The following is a 10,949-nucleotide window of genomic DNA, read 5'->3' as shown; positions in this document are numbered from 1 at the left end:
TCTTCCCTCTCTCTTTTTTTTTTTATTTTTGCCCATTTGGTTTCTTTTTTTTTTTTCAAAGTTAATACCTCTGTATTGAACAACCATCTGACAGATGAAGTTGATTAATACATCCTTCTGTCTTAAAATTATTTTCATAGGAGAAAGGCACTTGTCCTAAAGTCACATCCTTTTTCTTAGGGTTAGATTTATTTTGCATCTTCTGTACAATACCATCCTGTTATTGTTACTGCATCATGGTATCCAGTCCACAGACAAGTCTATATTTGATATTATAAGGTCTGACGGGTAGTTTGGACTCCTCCCATCAGAACTGTTTTATAGAAGTACAGAGGTTCATAGAAGCATAAGTTTGCATACTACTACATTGGCCCTGTAACTTTATAGCTGGAGGAAACTTTCACTGCTTCAGTTCCTCGTGGTAATAGAAAATTTACACAGTTTGAGATTTATTCCTGATACAAAAATTTGCTAGAGACAACCAAGTAAACCAGAATTTTAACCAGTAAACCAAGAATTTTCACAATTATTTGCAAACACAGAATTTTCCCAAATGACAGTTTGTTACTTTAAGACCATTAGAAATAGCTTCAAAACAAGTATATCATGGCAATACCGTTTTTAATAGTTTCTGCTTCTAGCCAAGTTTGAGGAGAAAGTTAAAAAAAAAGATAAACATTAAGTTGATGAGAAAATCTCATTCCATCAAAAAGAACTCTTAGAAAATACTAGTGTTTAAGGTAAACCACTACCTCTTCACCCATAATGAAGGTCCTATCATTCACATGCCTTTATCACTGAAAACCCAAAGCAGATGATGCTCTTGACTTATACCAATGGCATTGTGACGATTAAGGTAGTTTTCTCTTTGATAAATCTGGCTGTAGTCATTTCAGTATCCACAGATTCTGGAAGATTCTGATGTAATCTGTACTTCTCAGAGACCTCAATCAATAAATCATCCTCAGAAACACTAAGATCACAGAGAGATACTGAATTAATACCAGGTAATTCAACTTTTATTTCAATTTCCAGAGGTTTCTCATTCTGGTCAGCCACAATTTTTAATTCATAGGCTGGTTCCTTCATCTCTACCTGGATCTCTGTACTGGAAATCTCCTCAATCAGACACCTTGTTTTGCTTGAAACTTCACCTTTTGGCAATAAAAGCTGAAAGTGATCTGAATTGCTCACAGTCTTACTTATCTGTTCAGGCGTTAGTTCCTTTCTCATTTTCTCTCTTAAATCTGTGGGGTCAGCTTGCATTCCCATCAGATTTTGTTTCATCCTTTGAATGTTTCCTTTTATTCTAAATTTAGTGATACTGTAAGAGTATGAGAGAGTGAACTGGAATTGTTCCTCAATGCATTTCATGGTCATCTGTATTAATTGATCTTTTTTCATTTGGTCCTTTTCTGCTGCCTGGAGAACATCAGGATTGTAGGCAACATAGATGACTGTATAAACATCTGATGTCTCAGACATATCTTCTGGTCTGCCAGCACTTAGAGGTACTGGATGAGTGGTTGACTGGGGAGCTGGGATCCTTTTCCACTGACACAGGTTAATAAAAAGTACTTTTTCCTTTGGTTTCAGGATCCTGGTTTGTAGACAGAGCTGTGGTTCTGGGGTGGCACAGCGCTGTTTCCCTTCTTTCAGCTGCTGTTGAATGAACTTCTCGTAGCTCTCAGGATTAGTTTCAGCCAGATCATCTAGGAGGTTCTGGAACTGAGTAACCTGGGTGAGCAGACCCTTTGAGGAAGACTCCATGATTGAGGTAAATAGGCCTCTTGAGTCTGTGGAAAGATAGGACTTCAGGGGAAAAAAGGTCTGTGTAACTAATGGTTCATTTCTCTTCTCTCGGTTTGCCCATTTGGTTTCTTAAATTCCACATATGAGTGAAATCATGGTATTTGTGTTTTTCTGACTGACTTATTTTGCTTAGCATTATACTCTCTAACTCCATCCATGTCTATTGCAAATGGCAAGATTTCATTCTTTTATATGGCCGAATAATATTCCATTTGAGACATTATATATACAAGGGGGTGCATGTATTCCTTTGAATTCATCTTTTATACTTTTTGGGTAAATACCGAGCAGTGCAATTACTGGATTGTAGGGTAGTTCTATTTTTAACTTTTGAAGACCTCCATACTGTTTTCCAGAGTGATTGTACCAGTTTGCTTCCCCACCAACAGTGCAAGGGGGTTCCCCTTTCTCTGCATCCTTGCCAAAATCTATTGTTTCCTGTGTTGTTAATTTTAGTCATTCTGACAGGTGTGAAGTGATATCTCATTGTGGTTTCAATTCACATTTCTCTGATGATGACTGATGCTGAGCATCTTTTTCTTAATTTAAATTCAATTAGCCAACATATAGTACATCATTAGTTTTTTTTTTAAAGATTTTATTTATTTATTTGAGAGAGAGAGAGAGCATGAGAGGGGGGAGGGTCAGAGGAAGAAGCAGACTCCCCGCTGAGCAGGGAGCCTGATGTGGGACTTGATCCCGGGATTCCAGGATCATGACCTGAGCCGAAGGCAGTCGCTTAACAACTGAGTCACCCAGGCACCCACATCATTAGTTTTTGATGTAGTGTTCAATGATTCATTAATTGTGTATAACACCCAGTGCTCATCACATCCCATGCCCTCCTTAATGCCCATCACCCAGTTACCTCATCCCCTTACCCCTTCCCTTCTGCAACCCTCAGTTTGTTTGCCAGAGTTAAGAGTCCCTCATGGTTTTTCTTCCTCTTTGATTTCTTCCCATTCAGTTTTCCCTTCCTTCCCCTAAGGTCCTCTGCTCTATTCCTTATATTCCACATATGAGTAAAACCATACAACAATTGTCTTTCTCTGATTGACTTATTTCACTTTACATAAAACCCCCCAGTTCCATCCATGTCAATGCAAATGGTAGGTATTCATCTTTTCTGATGGCTGAATAATATTCCATTGTACATATGAATTACATCTTCTTTATCCATTCATCTATTGAAGGACATCTCAGATCCTTCCACAGTTTGGCTATTATGGACATTGCTTCCACAGTTTGGCTATTGTGAAAATTGGGGTGCATATGACCCTTCTTTTCACTACATCTGTATCTTTGGGGTAAATACCCAGTAATACAATTGCTGGGTCATAGGGTAAGTCTATTTCTAACTTCTTGAGGAACCTCAATACTGTTTTCCAAAGTGGCTGTACCAGCTTGCATCTCCACCAACAGTGTAGGAGGTTCTCCTTTCTCCACATCCTCACCAACATTTGTTGTTCCCTGTCTTGTTAATTTTAGCCATTCTGACTGGTGTAAGGTGGTATCTCATTGCGGTTTCAAGTTTTATTTCCCTGATGGCAAGTGATGTGGAGAACTTTTCCATGTGTCTGTTGGCCATTTGTATGTTTTCTTTGGAGAAATGTCTGTTCATGTCTTCTGCCCATTTCTTGACTGGATTATTTGTTTTTTGGGTGTTGAGTTTGATAAGCCACAGCAACTTCTTGCTAGACACATCTCCAAAAGCAAGGGAAACAAAAGCAAAAATGAACTACTGGGACCTCATCAAGATAAAAAGCTTTTGCACAGCAAAGGAAACAGTTGACAAAACCAAAAGACAACCTACAGAATGGGAGAAGATATTTGCAAATGTCTTATCAGATAAAGACTAGTATCCAAGATCTACAAAGAACTTATCAAACTGGCTTACTTTTAAAACCCTTAGACATAAGTGACTCCATTTCATTTCACTTTTCACAATATATACAATGTAGTACCAGTCAGCCTTAAAAAAGAAAATAATCTGCAATATGCTACCAGGTGGATGAACCTCAAGGACATTATGCTTAGTAAAAGAATTCAGCCACAGAGACAATTACTGCATCATTCTATTTATTTTTTTAAAGATTTACTTATTTATTTTAGAGGGAGGGAGGGAGAGAGAAAGAGTGTGTGTGAGAGTGAGCATGATTGGGGGTAGGGGGTAGAGGCAGAGGGAGAGAATCTTTTAGCAAACTCCCTGCTGAACATGGTGATTGAAGCAGGGCTCAATCCCAGCCATGAGATCAGACCCTGAGTCAAAAACCAAGAGTCAGATGCTCCACCAACTGAGCCACCCAGGCACCCATTGCATTTATATGAAGTATCTAAGATAGTCAAATTTATAAAATGAAAGAATGGAATGGTGGTTGCCAGGGGCTGTAGGGAGGGAGAAATGGGGAGCCACTAATGGGGCATGAAGTTTCAGTTAAACAAGATGAATTAGCTCTAGAAATCTTCTGTGTAATGTTGCAACTATAGTTAGAGATGATATTCACTTAAAAATTTGTTAGGAGACTAGATCACCTGTTAAGTGTTCTTATCACAATAAAAAATGAAAATGAGAAAGTGCATATTGCTTTATATGGAAGGTGAGTCAAGTATTATTTAAATGTTACACTAAATACTGTAAATAAAATACTTCTCTTTATAAAGCAAATTACCTTCTCTAAAACATCTATTAAGTAAATCAGAATTTTCTTCTGTTGTTTTTCTTAGGGAAAGTTTCATCTGCATTCATAGATTATTTTTTATGTTGCCTTCTTTCACACCTAGAACTCTAGAAATATTGGAAGGGGGGGTCTACAATGGAAATATTTATAGAGATTATATAATAACAGGCCATAAAATAATAAAAGTAATATTATTACAACAGGGTAAATTAATATAATTTCACTATAAAGCTGGGCATATAAAGCTTCCCTATAGGATCAACAAATCCATTTGGAAAGAGCAGAATGATAACTCATTCTTGGAAAACCCATTCCTCTATGTTAGAACCAAAATTTTTCCAACCTAATTTTAGGTATTTGCATGAATTGTATTTGAAGATGAAGTCATAAGAAATGGAAAAGGAAAATAAAGAAATAGCTATAATCTTTTAAAATGACACATTTTGAACATAGGAAGATGAACATGACATGCCTGACCTTAAAATGCAATAGTCCTTTTTATAGATCATTCTGTGTGTGTTAGGAATGTCAATCAAGTATTTTATGAATATATTTCAGCAGCTGTGAAATTTGATTAAAATTTAATGTAGCCTTAATTCTTCCCTAAATATGAATGAATTTAGATGTGCAACTATCTGTGAAATTATGATTTTACTTGTTAATTGTTCATGATGTTTATATGAAGGGAAGTTACTTTTTCTTTGTTCTAAAAACTGACAGAGATATTAACTTCATGATAATTTTATCACATATTCTCAACACAGCAACTAATAAGACAGTTATTAATGATAAGAAATACATTTTCTTCAGGAAAGTAAGAGTGTGTACATACGGTTCTGAAAATTCACTACTTTCAGAGTACACTTATGTAATATTGGGCTAAAAATGATAATGAAGAAGGATATTACAGAAATTAATTAACATTTGTAACTTGTGAGATATTGAGATATGAAATTCCAATAACATTTTTCAAAGTGCTGGAACAAACAGTCCTAAAATTTGTATGGAATCAGAAAACACGCCGAATTGCCAAGGAAATGTTGAAAAAGAAAAACAAAGCTGGGGCCATCATGTTGCCTGATTTCAACCTATATTACAAAGCAGTGATCACCAAGACAGCATGGTACTGGCACAAAAACAGACATATAGACCAATGGAACAGAATAGAGAACCCAGATATGGACCCACAACTCTATGGTCAAATAATCTTTGACAAAGCAGGAAAAAATATGCAATGGGAAAAAGACAGTCTCTTCAATAAATGGTACTGGGAAAATTGGACAGCCACATGCAGAAGAATGAAACTCGACCATTCTCTTACACCATACACAAAGATAAACTCAAAATGGATGAAAGACCTCAATGTGAGACAGGAATCCATCAAAATCCTAGAGGACAACATAGGCAGTAACCTCTTTGACATTGACCACAGCAAATTCTTTCAAGATACATTTCCAAAGTCTAGTGAAACAAAAGCAAAAATGAACTTTTGGGACTTCATCAAGATAAAAAGCTTCTGCACAGCAAAGGAAACAGTCAAATAAACAAAGAGGCAACCCACAGAATGGGAGAAGATATTTGCAAAGGACACTACAGATAAAGTGCTGGTATACAAGATCTATAAAGAACTTCTCAAACTCAACACCCAAAAAACAAATAATCAAGTCAAAAAGTGGGCAGAAGATATGAAAAGACACTTCTCTGAAGAAGACATACAAATGGCTAACAGACACATGAAAAAATGTTCATCATCGTTAGCCATCAGGGAAATTTCATTCAAAACCACATTGAGATACCACCTTATACCAGTTAGAATGGCAAAAATGGACAGGGAAAGAAACAACAAATGTTGGAGAGGTTGTGGAGAAAGGGGAACCCTCTTACAGTGTTGGTGGGAATGCAAGTTGGAACAGCCACTTTGGAAAACAGTGTGAAGGTTCCTCAAAAATTTAAAAATAGAGCTACCCTATGACCCAGCAATTGCACTCCTGGGTATTTACCCCAAAGACACAGATATAGTGAAAAGAAGGGCCATATGCACCCCAATGTTCATAGCAGCAATGTCCACAATAGCCAAACCGTGGAAAGAGCCCAGATGCTCTTCAACAGACAAACGGATAAAGAAGATGTGGTCCATATATGCAATGGAATATTACTCAGCCATCAGAAAGGATGATTACCCAACTTTTACATCAACATGGATGGGACTGGAGGAAATTTTGCTAAGTGAAATAAGTCAAGCAGAGAAAGTCAATTATCATATGGTTTCACTTATTTGTGGAACGTAAGGAATAGCATGGAGGACATTAGGAGAAGGAAGGGAAAAATGAAGGGAGGGAAATTGGAGGGAGAGATGAACCATGAGAGACTATGGACTCTGAGAAACAAACAGGGTTCTAGAGGGGAGGGGGTGGGGGGGAATGGGTTGGCCCGGTGATGGGTATTAAAGAGGGCACGTATTGCAGGGAGCACTGGGTGTTATACGAAAACAATGAATCATGGAACACTACATCAAAAACTAATGATGTATTGTATGGTGACTTACATAAGATAATAAAATTTAAAAAAAAAGAAAAGAAAAAAGTAGTATTTATTATTGGAAGCTAAATAAAGTAAGTTATGAAACAGTAACAATAGATACACAATGTTTGTCTTCCCTAATAGGGTGTAAGCATATTAATTACTCAGAAAAAGAGATAAAATGTATTTTGTTCTAAATACAATCTTGAAATGATTGGAACCTCCGTATAATGTAGAGTTTTTGTGGTTGTTATTGTTGTTGTTGTTGTTGTTGTTGTTTTACCCCAGCTATATTATTCTAAGTCCATTATATTATCCTAAAAGAATCTTGCACATTATTGGGAATGACTGGGAAATCAGGGATATTCAGGTGGGGTAAGCAGAAAATATAAGTGAATCTTGGTATTTTATTCAATTAACTGATCCTGATCTTTAATGTACCATGTTATATGCATTGTGTGCTATACTTATAAGACTTGGTTCTATCCTTCAAGTTGCTTGAAATCTCCTAAGGGAGATAAGGCATGTGAAACAATTAGAAAACAAGAGATTTTATTAGTTTTCTATTGTTGCTTGACAAATTATCACAAACTTAGTGGCTTAGAACAACACCCATTTATTAGTTCATAGTTCTACAGGTTAGAAGTCCAGGCAGGCTCAACTGGATTCTCTTCTCATAGTGTCAAAATCAAGGTACTGGCCACATTGGGTTCTTATATGGAGGCTTTAGGGAGAATCTACATCAAAACTCATTCAGGTTGTTAAAATTTTCATTTCTTAGCAGTTTTAACACTGAATTCTCATTTTCTTTGCTGGTTGTCAGTGGGGACCCACTTTCAGCTTCTAGAGGTGAGCTATATTCCTTGGTATATGGATCCTTCCATCTCAAGCAAGCAATGGTGCATTATATCCTATCCACACTTCCAATTTCTCTGACTTCTACCACTAGAGGAAATTTTCCATATGGTATATTATTTTTCCATCTTTGTACATTCATCCTATTTGTGGCTTTGGGTCTAGAGTGTGTCTCTGGTAGACAGCATGTATTTAGATCATGCTTGTCACCCATTCTGCTGATTGCTGTTTTATTTATTTTATTTTATTTTTTATTATGTTATGTTAGTCACCATAGAGTACATGATTAGTTTGGGGAAATTTTTTTGTTTTTTAAATTTTACTTTATTTTATTATGTTATGTTAGTCACCAGACAGTACATCATTTGTTTTTGATGTAGTGTTCCATGATTCATTCTTTTCATATAAACCCAGTGCTCCATGCAGTACATGCCCTCCTTAATACCCATCACGGGGCTAACACATCCCTCCACCCCCTTCCCCTCTAAAACCCTCAGATTGTTTCTCAGAGTACATAGTCTCCCATGGTTCATCTCTCCCTCTGATGTCCCCCCCTTCATTTTTCCCTTCCTTCTCCTAATGTCCTCCATGCTATTCCTTATGTTCCACAAATAAGTGAAACCATATGATAATTAACTTTCTCTGCTTGACTTATTTCACTTAGCATAATCTCCTCCAGTTCCCTCCATGTTGATGTAAAAGTTGGGTATTCATCCTTTCTGATGGCTAAGTAATATTCCATTGTATATTTGGACCACATCTTCTTTATCCATTCATCTGTTGGAGGGCATCTTGGCTCTTTCCACAGTTTGGCTATTGCAGACATTGCTGCTATGAACATTGGGGTGCATATGGCCCTTCTTTTCACTACATCTGTGTCTTTGGGGTAAATACCCAGGAGTGCAATGTCTGGGTCATAAGGTAGCTCTATTTTTAAATTTTTGAGGAACCTCCACACTATTTTCCAAAGTGTCTGTACCAACTTGCATTCCCACCAACAGTGTAAGAGGGTCCCCTTTTCTCCACAACCTCTCCAACATTTGTTGTTTCTTGTCTTGTCCATTTTTGCCATTCTAACTGGTATAAGGTGGTATCTCAATGTGGTTTTGATTTGAATTTCCCTGATGGCTAATGATGATGATCATTTTTTCATGTGTCTGTTAGCCATTTGTATGTCTTCTTTAGAAAAGTGTCTGTTCATGTCTTCTGCCCATTCTTTGACTTGATTACTTGTTTCTTGGGTGTTGAGTTTGAGAAGTTCTTTATAGATCTTGTATACCAGCACTTTATCTGTAGTGTCCTTTGCAAAAATCTTCTCCCATTCTGTGGGTTGCCTCTTTATTCTGTTGACTGTTTCCTTTGGTGTGCAGAAGTTTTTACTTGATGAAGTCCCAAAAGTTCATTTTTGCTTTTGTTTCCCTAGACTTTGGAAATGTATCTTGAAAGAAGTTTCTGTGGCCAATGCCAAGAGGTTACTGCCTATGTTGTCCTCTAGGATTTTGATGGATTCCTGTCTCACATTGAGGTCTTTCATCCATTTTGAGTTTATCTTTGTGTATGGTGTAAGAGAATGGTCGAGTTTCATTCTTCTGCATGTGGCTATCCAATTTTCCCAGCCCCATTTATTGAAGAGGCTGCCTTTTTTTCATTGCATATTTGTTCCTGCTTTGTCGAAGATTGTTTGACCATAGAGTTGAGGTCCATATCTGGGCTTTCCATTCTGTTCCATTGGTCTTTATGTCTGTTTTTGTGCCAGTACCATGCTATCTTGGTGATCACTGCTTTGTAATATAGGTTGAAATCAGGCAACATGATGGCCCCAGCTTTGTTTTTCTTTTTCAACATTTCCTTGGCGATTCAGGGTCTTTTCTGATTCCACACAAATTGTAGGATTGTTTGTTCCAGCCCTTTGAATAATGCCATTGGTATTTTGGTCAGGATGGCATTGAAGGTATAGATTGCTCTGGGTAGCATAGACATTTTAACAATGTTTGTTCTTCTGATCCATGAGTATAGAATGTTTTTCCATCTTTTTGTGTCTTCTTCAATTTCTTTCAGGAGTGCTCTGTAGTTCCTAGAGGATATATCTTTTACCACTTTGGTTAGGTTTATTCCGAGGTATCTTATGGTTTTTGGTGCTATTGTAAACGGAATCGTTTCTCTAATTTCTCTTTCTACATTGCATTGTTAGTGCATAAGAAAGCAACTGATTTCTGTGCATTGATTTTGTATCCTGCCATATTACTGAATTGCTATATGAGTTCTAGTAATTTGGTGGTGGAGTCTTTTGGATTTTCCACATAAAATATCATGTAATCTGTGAAGAGAGAGAATTTGACTTTTTCTTTGCCAATTTGAATAATTTTATTTCCTTTTGTTGTCTGATTGCTGTTGCTAGGATTTCTAGTACTATGTTGGACTATAGTGCCGAGAGTGGGCATCCTTGTCATGTTCCTGATCTTAAGGGAAAGGCTCTGAGCATTTCCCCATTGAGGATGATATTCGCTGTGGGTTTTTCATAGATGGATTTTATGAACTTGAGGAATGTTCCCTCTATCCCTATACTCTGAAGAGTTTTAATCAGGAAAGGGTGCTGTATTTTGTCAAATGCTTTTTCATCAGTTGAGAGAACCATATATTTCTTCTCTCTCCTCTTATTAATGTGTTCTATCACAATGATTGATTTGCAAATGTTGAATCACCTTTGCATCCTGGGGATAAATCCCACTTGGTCGTGGTGGATGATCCTTTTAAAGTATTGTTGGATGCTATTAGTTAGGATTTTCTTTTTTTTTTCTTTTTTTGGAGGAATCATTAACTTTATTTGTCACTCTTTATGGACATTGGTCCACTTCCACATGAAAAGTAGGGAGCATCTACTTCTACTTAATATTTTAGAGAAAGACATTGTACTACAAACCATTAATAGTAACTTACATATGGAGGAAAGTTACTAAAATAAAGATTTTATAGTCAAGCCCCAAGATGTCCCCCCAAAATTGGTTTTTGGGTGTATAATTACAGATATCTATAACTCCACAAAGCTAGTTTCTTTTTACAACAATGTAGTATTTTTAATATCCA

At 36.8% G+C, this 10,949-nt stretch overlaps 1 pseudogene; it reads right to left on the bottom strand.

Moving 5' to 3' along the window:
- Nucleotides 1–635: 635 nt before the first annotated feature.
- On the bottom strand, nucleotides 636–1,808 carry LOC112809378 (PIH1 domain-containing protein 2 pseudogene; annotated as a pseudogene).
- Between the last annotated feature and the right edge of the window lie 9,141 nt (nucleotides 1,809–10,949).

Source organism: Callorhinus ursinus, unplaced genomic scaffold (assembly GCF_003265705.2).
Source record: "Callorhinus ursinus isolate GAN/ISIS: 27379988/994484 unplaced genomic scaffold, GSC_fseal_2.0 scaffold33, whole genome shotgun sequence".
Taxonomy (NCBI): domain Eukaryota; kingdom Metazoa; phylum Chordata; class Mammalia; order Carnivora; family Otariidae; genus Callorhinus; species Callorhinus ursinus.
Note: the sequence above shows the minus strand (reverse complement) of the source record. Positions and strands in the feature narration are given on the sequence as shown.